General features: G+C 33.1%; 2 long non-coding RNA genes across 2 annotated transcripts; one reads left to right on the forward strand and one right to left on the reverse strand.

Annotated features, from left to right (window-relative positions):
* The first annotated feature begins 7621 nt into the window (after positions 1–7621).
* Positions 7622–16711, forward strand: LOC124896533. Its single transcript, XR_007052914.1, has 2 exons — positions 7622–8506; positions 15968–16711. It is a non-coding gene; the product is annotated as an uncharacterized LOC124896533 (long non-coding RNA).
* Positions 15411–21117, reverse strand: LOC124896534. Its single transcript, XR_007052915.1, has 3 exons — positions 20492–21117; positions 19427–19487; positions 15411–15673 (listed from the first exon to the last, which is right to left on the reverse strand). It is a non-coding gene; the product is annotated as an uncharacterized LOC124896534 (long non-coding RNA).
* Positions 21118–21864: the final 747 nt, after the last annotated feature.

The raw sequence follows: 21864 nt of genomic DNA on the forward strand, positions 1-21864 counted from the left end.
AGGAAAATGAGAAGAAAGAAGTTGAAGAAGAGAAAAAAAATATTATGAAAAAGAAGTGGATGTGATGGGCATTGTTTCGGAACTCAATCAAGAAAATAAGTAGTTTGGTGGATTTGGAACAAACGATTTTCTTAATGATTTGTTGTTTTTAGTGATTTATTTTTTATGGATAATTAAATTACATATATTTGGCATGTCAATGATGACATTTACTAATGAAATTATTTTCAGTTATTCCATTGTCTCATTAGATTAAACAGTTGACTGCTTTGCATTACCAGTTAAGCCATTGTCCTAATTTATAGTGGTTGATTGAACATATTGTAGAAGTTGTTCTCTATAATTTATAGACTTAACAGACTATCAATTGAGTAAATCATATATTTACAGTAACTATCATGGTTTATAGAGGTCGATGAGAAAAGACATAGACATAATTCTCTATTAATTATAGATTACACCCATGATTGATTTAAGAAACCATATATCTATTTATTCAGTTTCATATATCCCTATTACACCTTTCCAGAAAGCCAACAACAATAACAAACCATACAATAATTTTTTTAGGTATTTTTCTTTTTCCTCGGCCAAAATCAATATTTGCTTTAGTTGATCCTTTCTCACTTCGACTTCTTTTAGTGATCCTTTCAAGTAATCCCTTTGCTCTTCAGCTTCTTTTAGCAATGTCATGAGTAGATCTCTATTTTCTTCAGATTCCTGAAACCTTTATAGTATATGAAACTTAGAAGCGCCTCAAAAATTTGATGTCGATGGGCTGGTCGTCGTTGAGTTTTTGTCAAGCCACTTAAAAAAAGAGCATCCGCCATTATCCTTTCCAACCACACAGTTAAAGAACTTTTGTCCTGAATTCGAATTGGTGTGTGACGTCCTAAAAATAGTTAGATTGCCACTACGACATATGCAGGACACTTTTGCACTTGATGTTTGGGATGCTTGAGGCATTGTAGTTGTTAACAAAAATTAAAGCAAAAAAAATAAGAGTGTTAACACAAAAATAACCTTCCTTTTATAGAAGAAAAAGGTGATATTACCGTTGGATGTGATTTGACATATACTTTATTATTGTTGTAACAATTTGATATTTAGATTTTTGTTACTGCTGGACTAGTTTCATAGACCTTATTTATAATCGATGACTTCTCATACGTTTGGTAGATGATGCACCGCATAGATTGACCATCTAGCATAAACTAAGAGCTAATTCCTTAATAACCGTACTAGATGATGATACATATTCATAGATCATAACTAGCACATATTTTAAGAAGTATTATTTAATCAATAAAATAATTAATAATTAAATTTTATGCAATTAAAAGAGCTTGAACAAGTCATGTGATCGTATGAGAGTCCACGTAAATTGGATAAGGTGATCAAAGATGTGTGAGAATGGGTAGTGGATGAACAACAAACATGCTTGAGCAATGTTTACCCAAAGCACAAGTATGTTGTGGAGAATTTATTTGTTCAACCACAACTCATCACCTCACATCTTTGATCACCACTTTCAATTTATGTGGACTCTCATACGATAACATGACTTGTTTAGGCTCATTTAATTGCATAATATCCAATTATTTATTATTCTATTAATTAATTAATCCTTCTCAAAATATGTGCTAGTCATGGTCTATGATTAAATGTCATAGTCTAGTTATTTAATTGTGAAAGTAGTTTACAGTCTATGCTAGACTATATCAGGCCGAGTACATAACTAAGCATAGTCTAGCATATATGGTGTACAACTTCATTAATAAATGTACTAGATTAGGACACATATTTATAGACCGTGATTAACACATATTTTGAAAAGAATTATTTAATTAATAAAATAATAAGTAATTGAATTTTATGCAATCGAATGAGCCTAAACAAGTCATGTGATCCTATGAGAGTCCACGTAAATTAAAAGTGTTTATCAAAGATTTGTGAGGTGATGAGTTGTGGTTGAACAACCAACATCCTTAGGGCAATGTTTACCAAAGCACAAGTATGTTGTGAGGAATTTATTTGTTCATCTGCAGTCCATCCTCACACATCCTTGATCACCTTGTAAAATTTCTGTAGACTCTCATACGATCACATGACATGTTTAAGATCCTTTAATAGCATAAAATTCAATTATATATTTTTTGATTAACTAATTATTCCCTTTTTTCCAAAGAAACTACTGAGGGAAATAAATCAATACGGTATATTATTGATAAGGCTTACAGTCTATGATATACACTGGACACAATCGATGGACCTCATAGTGGAATGCATCAATTACGGAGATGTTTACGCATAGATATTGAGCTCTGTAAATAATAAACTACATCGACTTTGCATTTAATTTTGTATAAATCAACATAATTGCGGATAGACCAGATTCATTTTCCATTTGCATATATGAATTAATTTGATATCTGACAACTGTTTCGTTCATCTTCTAACAGGGTAAATTGCAAAAATTCAAAAAGAAAAAGAAAATTATAAAATTAAAGTGAAGACAAATGCAGAAAATATGAAAATACTTCATTTATAAGTTCATTGCAATGATTTACCACTATATTTACAGCAAAATAACCCTGGATAAACTAGATTCATTTTCCATTATCATATATGAATCAATTTTCACATCTCACAACCATTTGATTCATCTTCTAACAGGAAAAATTACAAAAATTCAAACAAGAACAAAATTGCAAAATTAAAGAGGAAACAAATATAGGAAACAAAGATACTTCATTCATACTTCATTGCAATGGTATAGAACAATATCTACAACAAAAGACGAGCAAAAACAGCAAAATAAAGAAGCTTTCATCTAACATATTCCTAACCATGAAAGCTTCTCATTACAATGAATTTAAAACAAAAAAAAGCAACAAAATTTAAACCTAAACTAAGGGGATGGTGGGGTGATCATCTCCTCGAGCTCCATGTTGAACCGCTCCGCAATCGCCCATAAAAAATAGGCGATACGCCGGAGTTCGTGGTGGCAGTGCTCCTTGTCTTGTCCTAGACCATAGAAGAGATGGTTTAGGTTATTACGGAGGAGGAGGTATTGGTTATACTGGACCTTCCTTCTTTGCCAACAACATTCACGCTCAACTAGGACAAACGCATTTTACCTTGAGAAATTTGCCTCAACTCTTCAATATAGCATAATCAAAAGAATTTCTCACAGCTGCTACGTCCAGCAACAATTTTATCTTCTTTTTGCTGCTAAATATTTAATTTACCTGAAAATTAGTTCCGTTGGAGAAGGTATGGTTGGTTTGTGCTCTCAATCCGCACTCTTCTCCCGCTTCTTCAGAGAAAATTGAATCTTTCAATTCCATTGAATGATCTTTCGAATCTATTGGATGAGCATCCAAACTCTCATCTTCAAATAAATCATGTTCGTCGATTGTCGGTTGTGATGACAGGATTGTCGGAGACCCCGGGACGACATTTATCATCAATAATGGCCTAGAGCGATCGACAGCGACATCCAACATGTATAACAACACATGCCGATCATTATTTATGAACGTGGGATGTATTTTACCCGACTCATTCATTACATAGCTAATCACAACGTTCTTTGGCTCGCATTCTAATTCTCCACTCTCAATTACGCTTTGAACCATGTCGTTGTACGATTCATTGTGACGCAGCAGGATGAGAGCTGTCTCCTTGCTAGATGATTTCCACTTCCAATAGTTGGGACCCTTCTCTCACGCACCGATATAATTACCACCCACGATAACTACTCAGCTACAGCAATAATAGACCACACAAATCAATAATAGATTAAGGTATCGGTCTATAGCTGATCGATCACTGGTCGATCACTGGTATCAAAACGTTCGTACAAAGAAGCGAATCGACAGATTTTGGATATAATTAATGCCCTCCTAGCTCTAGGACGAACAAATGTATATGTAGGACTTCTAAACTACTGAAGTATATCTAATGACGAAGTATTGAGTGGATTTGGAAAGCTTTTCGAGCTAGTAGAAATGGTGAGAGGATGGAACAACAATGAAGGCAATGATCAAGAATGAAGATTTTCAGTTGTGATGGGCCACTTTTCATCGGAAAAGTGGCCGGAATCGAAAATTATTGGTGAAAAATGGAGCTCCTATTGGTGGCTTCTTGGATAATTTTTAAAATTAAAATAGAAAATATGAAAAAATGGTGGAAATATAAAAAAAGGTGGGAAATATTAAATATTAAATGGATGAGGTGGGGGACTAAAGTGTAAAGTTTAAAACTTGTGTGGTAGGTTTGTATGTAAGAAGTGATGATATCATTTTAGTGTCTAAACACCTAATTTTCCAAGACTTGTGCCTAAATGCCAAAATAAGTTTTGAAAGTGTCTATTTTGCAAATTATCCCGAGAATCTTAGATATTACTGTGTATCATATTAGGATGAAAAAGTTGTGGGAATAATTGAATACTTTGAGTTCGAAGGACCAATGCAGCAGTGGCGGTGCCAGGAATATAGTGAAGGGTGTGCAAATTTTATCCTCAACTAAGTTAAGAGTGTGCAAAATTGAATATACACTCATTACGATTAACATTTAACCTCTATTCACTATATAATTTTCCAGCGAAGGATGTGCATCTGACCACCCTTTGGCGAAGGTAGCTCCGCCCATGCAATGCAGTTGTGAATTTACTTGTGGTGCTAAGGAAGGTGTCCACAAAGCAGAACAGGACAGACGGCCTAATTGAATTTCTGATGGGATTAAACGAAGTATATACAGTTATGCGACGAATTATTCTCATGATGAATCCACTTCCTTCCATGTCACAAGCCATTTCTTTACTAATAAGGGAGGAAAAACAAAGAAAGTTTTAAGCCTACTGGTCGTATAGCATTGGAATCAACATCCATGAATGTCAATACATACAATATACTAGAAAGAATTCTGCTGACAGATCTTTCGAATAAATTTTTCTAACATTTATGCAGGGAAAGTTGGCTATTCAGGTGGTAGTAACAATTATGACAGCAACAGTAGCTTTTCAGGAGGGAATGTTGGAGGAGGAAATTATTATTTGAAAGCAGCAATAGCATAAATAGTATTATTTGTGACTTCTGCAAGAGGCCAGGTCACACCAAGGTGAGGTGTTATAAGTTGCATGGGTATCCTCAAATCAACACTAACCAAGTTTCTAAGTCATACAATCAGAACTACAAGCAGAATAATAGTCGAAACTTTCAACATTTTCCAAGTTTCTAAGTCATACAATCAGAACTACAAGCAGTATAATAGTCCAAACTTTCAACATTTTCAAAATTCAAAAAGAAAAAGGGTTGTGGCTAATGTACATGGTGTATCAAATGATATGATATCTGCACATGGAAAGGAGCAATCACAGCCTCAGCCTAACAACATCTCAAAGGAAAACTAATCTTCAATAATACACGTCCAAATTGATTGATGAAGGTCATTGCAGTGTACAAATTTTTTGTTGAAAGCCCTCGTATAGAATTTGCATCCAAATAATTTGATGTTACTCCTTTTTTTTTCAATAATCACAAGAATTGTCACCTCACTTACATAATAATTCATGTCAATTTACACCAGGCGAATTCACTACAATTAGCGCTTTAAAAATATATGTGCTATCATTACGCATGCATTTTAAATTTAGTTTACTGGAAAATAGAAAGTTTCCGCTAAACAAAAAAGCTAACAAAATATCTTCAATAAGAAAAAATACATGCCTATACAAAAGTCAATTTTACCACCACCTATTATATTAGCAAAAAACAGAGGTCACAGAAATTAAGTCTCATTAACTCTCGAATTTTCCACACCAATTGAACTATGACAAAGACTCAGTTCCATATAGAATATAATATTTCAGAAACTAGGCACATATTAAAAGAATAGAGTTTTAACATATTAGATTTTCGAAAGAAAAAAAAAAACAATGAAAGGCTAAAGGACTATGTATCCTTCATTTTTGTGTGATTGGATTCTTCACCAATACGGCAAAGTTTCGCTTATTTAAGGGGAGACAATTGGCACCCCTCTTGTGGAAATTTATAACTTACGGACAGGTTAAGTTTATCGTTTCATTTTCTTTTAAAAATTTTGTCTAAGAAGAATATTTATTTTCCTTTATTATAATTCCTTAATTTTAATTTTATACGTATCATGATTAAAACTCACATGATTAAAGACAATTTATATGTACATTCTACATATCTTTTATTAAAATTACAAGATTCAAAAATATACTTTACTTTATTAAATTTCGTATTATGTCAAAATAAGACAATCAAATTAAAAAGGAGGAATATGACTTATGTTGAATTCTCTTAAAAGATAAAAGATTTACTCTCTCCGCTTCAAATTACATGGTGTTTATACTAAAAATAGTTAAGTTAATATCTTAAAAGGTTATTGAATTATTGAAAATTATCTAGCAAAGTCATTGACCTTTGCTTTCGATCAAATATATTACTCAACTTAAGATTTTTATTTTTAAAATCACTCAACTACATTTATTATTTAAAGAAAAAAACATGGCAAAATAAATTTCATGCCATTTAAACATGAACCTCACATTAAAAAATTTGTTCTTTTTTATTTTTATACCACTACATCCATAAATTGATCATCAACAAATGTTGAACTATTTTTTAATTTCTTGATAATCAATAAAAACTTATTCATCATCAAAAACATCCTGAAAATCATTATCTTCATTATACAAATTATAGTCTAGATTATTAAACTCCTCCTCCTCTTCATAAACAGTTACATCATCTTTAACACCTTGTAAAATAGCCCCCTAGTTGAATTTTCCTCAACTAAAAAATTTGTGATCACATCGTTATCCTCCCCTGTTATCCATTATTGAATCCTCAATGCTGACATTTATAAAAAATGTAGCTCTAAAACCTTTGAATTTTCAAAGAAATATAGACCCAAACTCTGAAATGAAAACTATAGAAAGAATACTTATAGTAGGCATTTGACAATGAAAATTAAAATATATATATATATATATATATATATATATATATATATATATATTATTTAAAATTTGTAAAGTTAGAGATGGAGTTGTATTTTGACTATACTGTTTACACGTAATGTTTAGAATTCAAATGTATTTTTTTAAAAATACAAAATATAATTTAAAGATGGAATATAATTTAAATGGGACTATTTATGAAAATAAAAAAATTATATTTTTTTGAAAATTTTAAATTAAAAAGTAAAAAAATGAATACAAAAATTTTGGCTGTTTTTCAAATTTCAAATTCAACTTGTATTAGAAATTTTAATGGTCAAACACTATGTTTCAAATAAAGTGAAATAAATTTTTGAAAGAAAATGAATAATATTCATAATCAAATGAGTCCTTAGTATTGAATATTTACTCTAATACTATTAAAAGTTTAAGCATATGAAAATCAACAACAAGAAGTTATTCAAAACAAAGAAATGAATATTAAACCACAGGAAGAACTTATTGACGAATAGAAAGAAAAGTGATGTCGATGAAAAATCTAAATTTTTAACTTCAAAACACTGAAATAGAGACAAAGCGTACAAAAACACTAAATTGAACGAAATAGATTAAACAAAAACACTAAATTGAACAGAATAGATTAACTCCTAAATTATTCATGAAACAAAGCGTACAAAACTCATTAACACTAAATAATCATCAGCCTGTATAAAGGAATAAAACTCAATTCAAGGATGTATTGATATAAAAATTAAAAGGAATAAATTTTATCGAGGAAAAAAGAATAAGCATATGCAGGGAAAGTGCCAAAATTTTGAAGCAGAGAGACTAATATGAAACGAAGAAAAGGAAGACTCCTCAATTTTCGAGTTTTAATGATTCTTTAAAGAATTCACGGAAGATTTTCGTCCTTGAACTCTTGTTTTCGTCCTTCTTGGATCTCACTCGCCAACCGCCGCCAACCACAAGCGACCACCCTGAACAGCCCACCAGTCACAAAACCAGCCGACACCCTCACTTTCTCACCGGTGAGACTGCACTACTCTCACCCTCGTCGGTAGAGCACCATCCTCACCGATATCCGTAACGTCGGCCACTGCCGGAGAAACCAACAGTTACAACCCCTGTCCACTTCCATCTCCTCAAACACCGATGAAGAACCAGTGTCACAGTCGACGCACCAAGCCAACGCCGAAGTTTCACGGACGAACATCAATTTTCGGTGAGTGACATCGGTTTCTGGCGAGTATTTCAGCTTTGTTCCTTTTTCTTTATAACCTTTTTGTAGGTACTACAAGCCCAGATCCGGTACTTCAAGCGACGACATCAAGATTTCGATGACCAGCTCATTTTCCGGCGACCAACACATTCGTCGGTGACCAATTATAGGGACACAGTACCAGCAGTAGGGTAAAGGCAGCAAATTTCGGTGACTAATTTCGGCACTAATTTATCGGAATTCGACAAAACAATCAAGAAAACGTCCTTCACTGCGTCTTCTCCCAATATCAGGTGCACTCGTTTCATTCTTCTCTTGTTTATTCCTCCCTACTTTATTTGGTATAGGCTTTTTGTCTCTTTTTCTATCTTGCTGTCTTGTCTGGTTTTCTTGATTGTTCCTATGGGATTACTGGTTTCATTCTCCGTAACTTAGTAGTTGTTCTTTATTAGCATACCTATGGTGGGTAGTATAGTGCTTGTTGTTGCTTCGAAGTGTCAAGCCTGCTTGCTGGTTTTTGTTTGCTTATTTAGCTGTTTTTAGTCGTACCCTTTGTACATCGTGTTTTTTGTCTCCTTTTTTTCTTCATTTTCTTCTATCATATCCTTTTCAATGGTGGCTAGGTGGATAGATGGTGGATTAGGTTCATGTCATAGATTGGAATCGGGGCTGGGGTCGGGTTTAGGTTCGAGTTCGGGGTTGGGGCGAAGGGGAGTAGGGCTAGGTGAGATAAGGGTGCTTGCATTGGGTCCTGGAACATAGGGACACTTCAAGGTAAGTCTATAGAATTGATAAATATTCTTAGAAAGGGGAGGGTTAGTATAGCGTATGTCTAGGAAACTAAATGGATAGGCACTAAGGCAAGAGATGTGGATCGATATAAGTTATGGTACTCGGGTAGCATGAGACATAGAAATGTGGTAGGTATCTTAGTAGATGAAGAACTTAGGGAGCAAGTGGTGAAGGTTAAGAGAGTCAGTGATAGGTTGATGTCTATTAAGTTGATCATTGAAGGGTCTACAATGAACGTTATTAGTGCCTATGCTCCGTAAGTAGGTTTGGACGAGGAGAAAAGGAAGGGATTTTGGGAGGTTTTGGATGAGGCAGTGAGGGGCGTCCCGTGCACTGAGAAGCTTTTTGTGAGAGGTGATTTTAATGGGCATATTAGGTCTTTGTCGAGAGGTTATGATGATACGTATGGCGATTTCGATTTTGGGGAGAGGAATGAAGGAGGAGCTTCTCTTTTGGATTTTTCTAGGGCTTTTGGGTTGTGGATAGCAAATTCGAGTTTTTCGAAGAAGAAGGAGCACCTTATTATTACTTTTCATAGTTCAGTTGCCAATACTTAGATAGACTTTTTGCTCCTTTAGAAGGGTGATAGAGTGCTATGTAAAGACTGTAAAGTCATACCTAGCGAGAATTTCTTGGCTCAATATAGGTTATTGGTGATGGACTTGGTAATCAATAAGGGAAGAAAGAAGAGGAGTGTGGAGGCTCGGTCCAGGATTGAGTGGGCTAGCTTGACTTTGGCTAGTGCTTTGGAGATGGAGGAGAAGTTAAAGAATAGAGGGTCTTAGGAGAGTAGAGGAAATATGGGTAGTATGTGGGAGACGACTGTCAGTTGAATTAAGGAGACCGCTAGAGAGGTGTTGGGTATCTCGAGAGGTCGATCTGGCAAGCATCGAGGGGACTGGAGGTGGAACGAAGAGGTTAAGAGGAAGGTGACTTATGCTAAGTTGGTTGAGACCAAAGATGATGAGGTGAGGTAGACGAATAAGGAGGAGTATAAGGTAGCTAGAAGAAAAGCTAAGTTAGCGGTTACGGCGGCTAAGACAACAGCTTGACCCTGTTAACCGGGCTGGTCCTGTTCAAATTGACATCGGCCCAATTTTTCTTACCGGATTTTGGGTCAGTCCGGTCCTGGGTCAAGCTTAATGGTTGGTTCGGTTCGGGCCCAACAGTAAAATCTGCCAATCAACCCGTGATCGGCCCACTTAGCTTTAAACCGATTTTAACAGGTCAAAATCGATCAAAATGTAAAAAAAAAAAATTAAAACTAGAAATTACATGTTTTTTCCAATATATACTATATATTCACACTTATATACATTTTAAATACATTATACAATAAACTTACAACATATATACATTACATATTATACTACTTTAGATTTTTGAAAACATATACGCATGTATACATTAAATATATACTACTTTAGAGTCTATAGAAAATATATACACATATATACGTATAATATAATATATATACTACTTAAAATACTACTTGAAACAATATAAATACTACATATATACACTATTTTAGACTATATACACATGTATACATTAAATATATACTACTTTAGAGTCTATAGAAAATATATACACACATATATACGTACAATTAGGGGTGGCAAACAGGCGGATTGGATTGAATTTGGACGGGTTAAGTATGGATCGAGCAAAAATGGTTTGGATTGCAATCCGCCCATATAAATATGGGTAAATATGGATTTGGTCAAATATGAATTGGGTAAAAATGGTTTCAACCCACTTTAAATCCTAAGTCAAAAACTTAAAACTTCTATATCATATCAATTTGACTTTTTTTTCATTTTTTTTTAGTTTTTTCTTTTTAGATTTTTTTATCTCTCTTCTATATGTAGCCTCTAATTTTTTTTTTTCTCTTTTGCCATTTTTTTGTCATTTCTTTGTTTCTCTTTCTTTTTTCTTTTTTTTTTTCTTTTCCTTTTTAGTCTCCTTTTTTTCTATTTTTTATTTTTACTTCTTTCTCATTTTTTTGTTTTTTGGTTGTATTTTATGTTTTATATTTTTTTTTATTTTCAAAGAACATGGTTAAGTCGAGTACAAATTATGGATGATGACTAAAATATCGTAACCACTCAGTATATTTATTTTCACCATCATCTTTTTTCTTTTTCCTTTTTTCCTTTTTCATTATTTTTTCTTTTTGATTTTTTTTTGTATTTTTTTTTCAATTCTTTCTTTACAATTTTTTCTCTCTTCTATTTCTAACTTCTACCTCTTTTTCTATTTTTTTTTCTATTTTTGGTTTCCTTCTTTTTATTATGACAACGAAAATACCATAAGCGCATATTGATTTATATTCGTCCAACATTTATAGTTTGAGGGCTATGTGGATCCTCAGTCATATATATTTTAGTCTAAAAAAAATACAATTAATTCATATACTTTTTTTGATTTTTCATCCGGTTTTCGGTGTCCGATGTCAGCATTGGAGCCCCGACTAATTCGGATCGGGTGTTGCAGGGCCCATTAAGGTGGCAGCGCTCCCAACAGAGTTTTCTCCATAACCAGGGTCGTACCCTCGACCTCTGGTTAAGGGTGGAGCAGCTCCATCCACTGTAGCACAGCTCATGTTGATTTTAATTCATATACTTATTTGTATATAAATACAAATGATAAATTGCACATATTGACAACTAAACTATTCAAATACAAATAATAAATTTATTTGAAATATATAGTATGATACAAATAAATTTAAAGTAAAAAAAATATAAAATGCAATGACAAAAAAAAGATGAGGAAAAGAATATAAAAAAATAAGAAAAATGACAAAAATGACGAATCAAGAATGAAAAAGCGGGAAACGAAAATACAAAAAAAAAAAAAGAATGCAAAGAAATAAAATTGAAAAAGTAAAAAATGATGAAAAAGAAGAAAGAAAAAAAGTGTAAGAAACGAGTAAAAAATAAGTGAAAAAAATGAAAAAGAAAAAAAAGTAAACTAAAGGAAAAAAGAAAGAAAAAAAATAGTCAATTAAAGGAAAAAAGAAAGAAAAAAAATAGTCAATTAAAGGAAAAAAGAAAGAAAAAAAAAGAAAAAAAAAAGAAAGAGAAATAAAAGATATAAAAAAATAATAATAAAGGAGTGACACTATGGATTATATTTAATTGATAAGAGATGTTATGAATTATATAGGCTAAATGGGATAATTAGAAGCTTATATTTATTAACCCATGTAGGTCTCAAATGAATACGAATGATGAAATAAGAATGAGAAAAGGAAAAGCGGAAAAAAAAAGAATACAAAGAAAAAAGAAATAAAAATAAAAAAATAGATGAAAAAATGAGAAAGAAAAAAAGAAATTATAAGTAATGAGTAAAAAAATAAAAAAAAATGAAAAAGAAAAAAAGTAAATCAAAGGAAAAAAGAAAGAAAACAAGAAGAAGAAAAGAAACTAGAAAAGAAAAAAAAACTGGAACTTTAAGCATAGGTGGGTGATCTCTGTGTTTAAATGGGTACCCATATTTTACCCATTTTGTTCATATTTGTATGAGCTTTTAAAATGAGTTGAAGTTCATATTTACCCATTAGAAATATGAGTGATCCAATTCACTAAATATGGGTTAAATAGATTCTTTTTACAAATATGGGCTGAAATTGTCACCCCTACGTACAATATAATATATATACTACTTAAAATACTACTTGAAACAATATACATACAACAAATATACACTATACATATACTACTTTATAAAACATGTACACATATATACATTAAATATATACTACTATAGAGTTTATAGAAAATATATATACATATATACATACAATATAATATATATATAGATATATATGTATGTATATATATATAAACACTACTTAAAATACTATTTGAAACAATATATATACTACATATATACACTATATATATAATACTATAGAAAAAATATACACATCTATGTAGAATATATACTACTTAAAATACCACTTGAAAGTTGAAAGCTATATACATTACATGTTATAGTACTTTAAAAAATATACACGCATATATACATACAATATTACAATATATACTACTTAATATAATGATACTTGAAGTTTTTGAACATACATTCAAAAATTTACCATTTTACATACAACACTTAAAAGATAAACTTATAGTATTTTTATATGTCAATACTATTTGTCTAAGTAATATTTGCTAATATATTTTTATTTTTTAATTATATGTATATATGTTTGTTATGTTTAACACTTAGTGTAAAGTTTGATAGTAAATTAGTAATATATTAAAAGTATTTAATTCAAACTAGACATTCAATTTAAATTAAAAAAATAAGTAAGGAGTGAATGAGTATTGTATTTATTGATTGCAAAATGATCCAAAACTTATAATTTACATGAATGAAAAATCTACAAATTTTGCATCATTTTTTTCAACTCATGCATGGTAATATTAACGGGAACTGCCATAGAAAACTCAAAATCATCGAGGGCAAAGGCTAAATCATGCATTGGACTTGATTGTGTTGAGTTCTCTCTTGAAGTCATAATTTCTTCAAGATTTTGTTCGTATTTCGGCTCATCCTCCATTCCTTGATTTCTTTGTTCCGCTCTAATTCAATCTCTAAGGCAAACTAGAACATTCATAGCATTGCTTCCCAAGGAGTGTCAGTTGTCTCCAAGCTTTTGTCGTCGTGACTAAAAGCGTGCTCCAATGCAGCAGTTGACATTGGAAAATTCAATATATCTCTAGCTATTCTTGAAAGCACTGGATATTGTCTTTCATTATTCTTCCAATAATTCAGTGCGCAGATCCTTGCTCTACGATCCTCTATCGGCTGTCAAGGAAAATACTTAAGCTCTTCTTGAGAATTTGTTTTGTGTGATGAAGGTTGCACCCTGTTCCAAACATTTAAATCAAAAAAGTAATCAGGATAACTACTATGTGTCTGCCTTTTAGAAGATGGTGACTCCTGGGGATCGAGTTTGAGGAACGACAGTTGGAGTGATATTTGTCGGTACGGCTTCATCAAGTAAATCGGTATAATGGTTATATAATGCTTGCATGTAATTGTTCGCATCATTCATAGCCGTAAACAAAGAAGGTTCTTTTTCAGGCTGTATCTCTAAATCATTATAAATAATAGAACTAAATTCAGACATAGTATTATATTTCATACATGGATTTATTGTAGCACTAATCAAATAAATTGAGGAAAACAGATAAAGATATTTTTAAAATTTAGCAATCATAGTAGTAATAACTTCTTTGTAACCTTGTTTATTCTTATATTCGTTAAGCAAACAAGAAATGTCGGCTAAATAAGCTAAAATATTACAAACAGTAGGATAATAAGCACAAGAGAATTCAATCGTAGCTATATAAACTTTTCCAAAAATTAAACAAGATCATCAATTGCAGCCCAATCAGAATCATGTAGCATACAGTCAGAAAAAGAACCAGAATAATGATTAAAAGTCATTATAATAGGAACTTTATAAGCAAGACAAGTTTTTAAATAAGTATAAGTAGCATTCCATCTAGTATCACATTCTTCAGGCATAAATATCGGTCTAAGTCCATTATGTTCACATTTGGTTTTAAATTCTCTCACTCAAGCTTTTTGATTATTTCATTGAATAAAGTTAACATCAAGCCTGACTTTTTCAATAGAAAGCTCAAAAAAATTAGGACCATCTCTTACGATTAAATTATATATATGACAAGTACATTTAACATGAAATATTTTGGATAACGGCGGAGAAAGTTCAACTTTTAGCAACTCATCAGCAGCATTGTTGTTAGATGCATTATCAAAAGCTATACATATAACTTTTCTTTTAATACCATAATATTTTGCTACTTTAGAAATAGATTCAGAAATAAATCTTTCAATGTGTCTATGATCTTCATCATACAAAAATGCTAGAATGCGTTTTTGCATAACAAAATTACTATCTATCAAGTGACAAGTAATTGTTCATTACAAAAAGAGGGTGAAATTGCGGGGGTTAATTTTAAGGTTTGTGGGGTTTTAAACCCCCGCAAATTGCGATTTCGGCGGTTCCCAAAACCCCCACAATACGAACCGTCACAAACAATTTGCGACAATTTTTTTCGATCGTCATATTTGATTTGTGGAGATTATTTTGCGACGGTTGACCTCCGTTACTCTAAATTTAATTCTTTTATAATAAATTTTTATTTACAAATTGAGGCGGTTTAAAACCTCCGAACTTTTTTTTAAAATTTAGTGGGACCCATCAATTTTCAATAACAAATTATAAATTCTAATTTTAGCTGAAATTTAATTGTTCCTTTAGACATAATCTACAATCCAATATTGATTCAATTCATATATTAACACAATATGACTAATTAGACATTGTAAGTGACAAGCATTTCAAAAATGCATTGAACATTAAACTTCAAAATTAAATTTTCAACATTAGCATCTTCAAACTCCAAATTTTCAACATAAACTAGTATCTTCGAACTCCAAAATCAAATTTAAACACAAGACCTTCAATATTTTAAGATTCGCTCCAACCACACTGTTACATCATCTTAATTGAATATCCAAGACAATCTGTAACGAAATCAATGGCCGTCATTAGGATTACTATCATCATATGGTCTCTTTGCATCCATGGACAAAATAGGTCAACTAGCCGCATCACTTGGCTACATAAAAATGTAAAGTATAAAAATCAATCAGATAAATTTTCAGTCCTTGTTATAAAATATTTATATCTGCGTACAACTAAAAACATCATCGATATTTGAGTTTAACCAAAATAGAAAACCGGTTCTTCAGACAATATCATCATAATCTTCCTATTAAACCCAATTTTTGGCTCATATGTAAAATTGATTCATAGCAGTTGTATTTGGGTTACATGATTTGAAATTTAATAGTTAATATTTGACTTGTGAGCATAAAAGTAGTATAGTGCTCAGCCTATGCTTAATAATCAGGTGATGCCTGGAAGTCCACATGCTATGTCAATGCAAAATAATCAGCTGGTTGCAGCAAATGCCCAACAACTAGTGGGCGGTACATACCTCCACGACATATATCAGCCAAATACTACTGGACAACCTGCTATGATGAATAATTAGACCATGCAAAGCAATCAGATGGAAGGCTTGCATCCTCAACAATTCCAACGTGAACAGCCAACGGGTTTATATCCACAACAAATGCCTTCTGGTCATATGGCTTATATGTATTCCCAACAAATGTATGTTAACCAAATGGTCAGTTATGATTATGGTAACCCTCAACAACAAAATACTTAGTTCCTAGCCCAAGGAACGTCTGGGTTCTCTATGACAAATAATGGTTCTTCTTATCTAGTTTCCACTCCTTCGTATATGCCATCTGGAAAGCCATCAAAACCATAAGACAAATTATCCGGGGACCTAGTCGACTTTTCAAAATTCAAATCAACCACTGGTGCTCCCAGGAGTGCTGACAGCACGTGACAGTGACTAGCTTAGCACCTTTTATTCTTTTTCTTTTCTTTTTAACTTTGATATTAGCATTCTATTTGATTCATAAGCTTCTGTTTCTTATTACCTTTGATATAACTCTGTAGTTGTGCGCCTCTTATTACATTTCTCATTTTGCTGTAATGAGTTCTCTCTATTATGTCTCGTTTGTATAGTTTGGGGGATGAATAGTTCAGGTGGTCTCAATTTTCGTTGTGTTTGACAACATACTGTGATATTACCTATCTCCCTTGTTAGTAGTTGTACTCTCCTTGTATCTGTAAGACCCCACAAAAGCTCTAGTTTAATTCAGTCTCATAAAGCTTGTAATAAGGGGTCTCAGACTTAAAAAAAATTCAACTGAGTGTTAAGACTTAGAAGCATTTTTAACCTTTGTAATTGGATGATCTTATTTTTTATCCTTACGACCTTAGAATATCAATTTTTAAGTTGATTCATGATCAGGGATGTCAATAGGTCATCTTGGGTGAGTTTCAAATTTCTTGGACATTGTTAGAGTCACGTTTAGATGACCAAAACAGCAAACCAATGCGATCTTGACGCATCGCGTTGGCTATCACGTCGACAGCATCGATGCGGCACGTCGGCAATCGCATCTACATCATTGATGCGGCGCATCGGTCATTGCATCGCTGGGCAGAGATTTTGTATTAAGTTACGGGTTTGTGGGGGTAATTAAGTCATTTTCTTCCCACATTAGACCCCCATATCACGAAATTCAGACCCTCAATAGACAAAATACATTCACTCATTATCAAAATCCTCTCAAAAAATAAACCCTAGTTCATCAAGCTCAAGATCAAGTTTCAAGAAATACCCAACAATCTTCACTAATTTCGTCACTCAAGTATATGTTAGGTGTTTATCCTTGGGTTTCCTTCCGCCCTTGGAGTTTAAGAACCCTTTTCAAAACTTGAATTATGATTCCCATGTTATGAATTAAATTATGTTCATGTTTGTGTTGTTGTATGGGTTTCAAGTTAAGATCTTTTATGAGTTCCATGAAATTAAGTTAGCATGTGTGTTAGATTATGAATCTCTCATGTCAAAACCCTTGAATTTGCTAGTTGCATGTTGTAGTTATGATACTCTATCTGGTTAGTCATCATGTATAGCAATCATGCTCCCCTAGTGTTTGATAAAATGTCCATATGAGTAAATTATGCATAGTAACCTATTTTTGTGTTGCTAAAGTTCTAATATGAGTTTCTCCATTATGCTATCGAGTCCTGGGGGTATTTGTTACCTGAAATTTAGTTGTTTACTTAGTTGCAGTAGTTATAGAATAGTCTCAGTAAAAGGTCAAGATCAGTAGGACTCACTCAGTTAACAGAACTCAGTGAACTCAGACCAGTTCAGTCAGTCAACACAATCAGGGTCAGTCCAGTCAAACTTAGTACAGTGTAGTGATCAGTGTCTTTCAATTAGGAGTACGATTCAGCACCGAGCGAACTTAGGGTTGGGGGCATTCCTGCCAGTTAGGGCTTGGTCCTTAGTAGCAATCCATGAGTTACAGAACTACGTAGCCAACGTAGGGTAACTTGTCTTCATGCCAGACTAGGGTTGATGCAATCATATATATTTCATGGTTTTCCTGCCAGATTAGAGTTGACATAACATTGTTAGTAACCCGTGGCAAGGTGCTAACACCCTTCCAACTGGGGTCATAGGTTGGACCCCAAACCAGTCTATATTGGGTATGTCGGTTAGATGAATACTCCCACAATTACAGTTTCAGTCTTAGTATTCAATAAAGAACTCAGTCAGTTCTACTGAACCATGGCTATCAATTATCAGTTACTCAACCATCAGAAATTAGTACTCAGTTTTAGTATAAGCTCAGATACACGATGTTTACCTATATGCGCAGTATTGCATGTTCAGTAATTATAGTTTTGCATGTACTCTTATTCAGTTACTTCATGATGTTCATTCAGTCAGTTATCATCTCATGCATATGAACCCATGTATATCAGCCTTACCTCACTTAGTATACCAGTACATTCCACATACCGATGCATACTCTCTCTTTTGCGCTATGATGCCTCATATCATAGGTTCGGACGGTCAGGTTCCTGACCGTACTTAGCAGATCAGGCTATCAGCAGCAGTTATAGTTGTGAGTCCTCATATTTTGAGGATAGAGTTTATCTATTTTAGTATTCCAATAGTTCAGTAGTTATTTCAGTCAGAGTTAGTTGGGGGTTTGTCCCATTTACTCCATATTTAGATAGTTAGAGGCTTTCAGACTAGCATTGTCAGTTATTCAGTTTTCAAATGTTATTACCAGTTATACTCAGTTATTATTTTAGTATTCTGAGAACCGTATGGCATTTTCAAATTTCTTCAGCAGATATGTTCCATTATTATAATCAATGCTCATAGCAGGTACCAGTCATGGGTTAGCTTGTGGTCCTTTGGGGTCGTAAGTATCATGTGACACCCAGAGTGTACTCTCGGGGCATTACAGTATAATCCTTAGCATGACACCCTATTATTCCACTTCTGCCACACAAAATATACACACCCAGCCAAAGGCTTGGTGCGATAGATTTGGGTAGTAGAGTTCCCACCCAACCAACCACATTAGTACTCTAGTAAACATTCATTCGTTACATTTTCATTGTATATAAGGTGGAGAACTATAGTGGGATTAACTGACATAAAACAAGACAGATCACCTAAAAGATAACTATAGTACTTGTCCATAACAATCAAGATAACTAACTCAAATATAACGCGCACGACCTCCTACAATATATTAAAATAGCTTTGATAGTGATTTTTAAGCTACATGTAGACTAAACCATTCACTGGCATGAATACTGCTTTAGATAGCTTGAGTCGTTCAATAACTTACGAAGGGATCAATATATCAAAGATAGAAGAACACAGAAAATTTAGGTGCTACATTATTCATACCTTTTGAAGAGCAAAACTGGCCGCTCCTACTTCAACATCACTAGAAACATCAAAAATCAGCCTGCAACAGAAAATTTGATAATAGTGAAAAGTTGTAAGAGAAGTTATGAAATAACGCATACACTGTCCTAATAAGAAAGAAGAAGACAATCAGCTTACATGTCAAGAATAAAAAACCGAAATATTTGGAATTTGAAAGTTATCTATATTCTGGCAGATCACAAGGATGTAAAAGATCTGTAGGAACGGACAAAAGGCCATGCCAAAGCTTGAGAGCAGTGGCAGAGCCAGAATTTTCAAATAAAATATAACGAAGTAAATACAAGAAGAACTTTCAGGAGATTCACATCTACTATATATACATCAGAAAAACAATGTAGACTTTGTATATACAGAATAATTTCGATGGACCCCCTAACTCGGGCCCTGCTTAAGAGGCAACAGAACATAAACTAAGCTACAATATTGTATGTGTTCTGCTCTAAGATTTAATGTAGCAAGTGGCTTACAATCTTCTGAATATGTTGGAAGAAAGTTCTGTGTGATGGTAAGGTGTATATCATAGTGTAACAGCTAGCTAATAATTATATGACATGCCTCAGCTGAAGTTGCTAAGGGACCTCTGAGGATGAAAATTAATGAAATAGCTATTGCTATAGCGGTCCCCACACCTTTAACACCATACTATGTTTAAACAAGAAAACAATCAGCATGGCGGAATAGAATGCAGTCTTTGGTCAATCGGTTCAATTCAACTGATCAATATTTTAACAATAAGGTAAGTGGGTGTGTGAAAAAACTAGCAAAATTTCAACAAAATATTAAATTTACTACAGCAGTAGAATAAATTGAGGACTAAATCTTAAAGTTAAACCCTTTGTATCTTGTACTACTATTTGATGATATTAATGTTGGTGATGTTCAAATCTTTAATATATGGACCTTGTTACAAACAAACGCAATAAGTGAGGTGAGATTCTTCGAGAATATCCACATACAAAATGATTAGAAAGATGAGTAAGTAATTAAGAAGATGGATATCGAGAAAGTAATAGTGGTAAGTACCGTTGGGGTGTAGAAGTAGGACGAAAAGACCTGCTCTTCACAGATATGTTAGTCTTCAATTCAGCAACTCTCATCCTTTCTCATTGATCAAATTAGCAGAATCCCTCCATCACAAATTAATACTTACCTATTAACTATTCTCATTCATCCATTTCTGTATCCATTTACTGAAACTCGGGATTCTTTACGTGTGTTTTTCACCTTTCACTCATTGAAATAACGAAGGAGAATCTATAAATATGTTTAATTCACCAAAAATTGAATTGATCATTTGCAGATGTAGCTCAAACCTTTACATGAAATCTTCAACTTTAGTTTAACTTAATACACACAGACACAAATTTTAAACTAAATCCGTGTAAGAAAAATGCTAAGTTTGTAGTTTATGTCTTCTGGTGAGAATTAGAAAATGAGAGAAAGACGGCAGAGAATTGCAATTTGGAGGCTATGAATTATGGAGGAGTAGGAGGGAAATTTGGGGAAATCAGCACAAAATTGGTTGAGTAGAAATCAGTAGAAATTTGACTCAATATGGGTCTCGATTGGTGTTGACTTGAGCAAGATTTTGAACTATTCTGATCTGGACAAATGTGAAAATTAGCTTAATCTACTCTTCCATTAGTCCGGGAAAAGAAACCATTAGATTATTATGTGGATACTTGAGCCTAAATCCAAATCAAATACCAAAGACCTATCAATACTGTTATATGAATACAGTATGTTGCGATGACCCCAACGAGTGTGTGTTGTTAGGTCCGTGTATGCTAACAGGTGAAACTCAAAGGTTGTTCCAACTATGTTGCTCGGACTCTCAAAAATGTCACTAAACCTGTATCGGTTTCTCAAAAACCATTAATCTTTTGACGGATCCAACACGCACCCAACAACATGTTTGAGAATCCCAACAAAATAAGCTTCTGGGCATAAAAATCACCTTAATTGAATCACAAAGTAAATAACAATGTTGAATAAGGCAGTACAAGTAGATGCCAACAATATCTTCTATGGATGGCACTCCAAATTAACTTCTTGAAGCCATTCCGCAGCTACCAAAGGTTCAGTTCAGGCAAATCTAATCATTTTTTCAACAAGAAGATATCGAAAGGGTAGTATGTATGAGACCTTACTCCTCAACAAGATACCGAGAGGGTAGTGTGCACAAGACCTTACCCCTACCTTGTAAGGTAGAGAGTTGTTTCCAATAGATCCTTGGCTCAAATCTAACCACTGGTTCAACCAACTATTTTCCTAATATAGAGCAAACACACTGCTTCATGAAAGGTTTTAGGTCAGACTTCATTCTGAAAACCACAATTATTTTATAGCAAATCATCACAATTGTTAAATCAGCAATAGAGAAGCCAAAAAGTGTC

This window comes from Capsicum annuum, chromosome 3, assembly GCF_002878395.1.
Source record: "Capsicum annuum cultivar UCD-10X-F1 chromosome 3, UCD10Xv1.1, whole genome shotgun sequence".
In the NCBI taxonomy this organism is placed as follows: domain Eukaryota; kingdom Viridiplantae; phylum Streptophyta; class Magnoliopsida; order Solanales; family Solanaceae; genus Capsicum; species Capsicum annuum.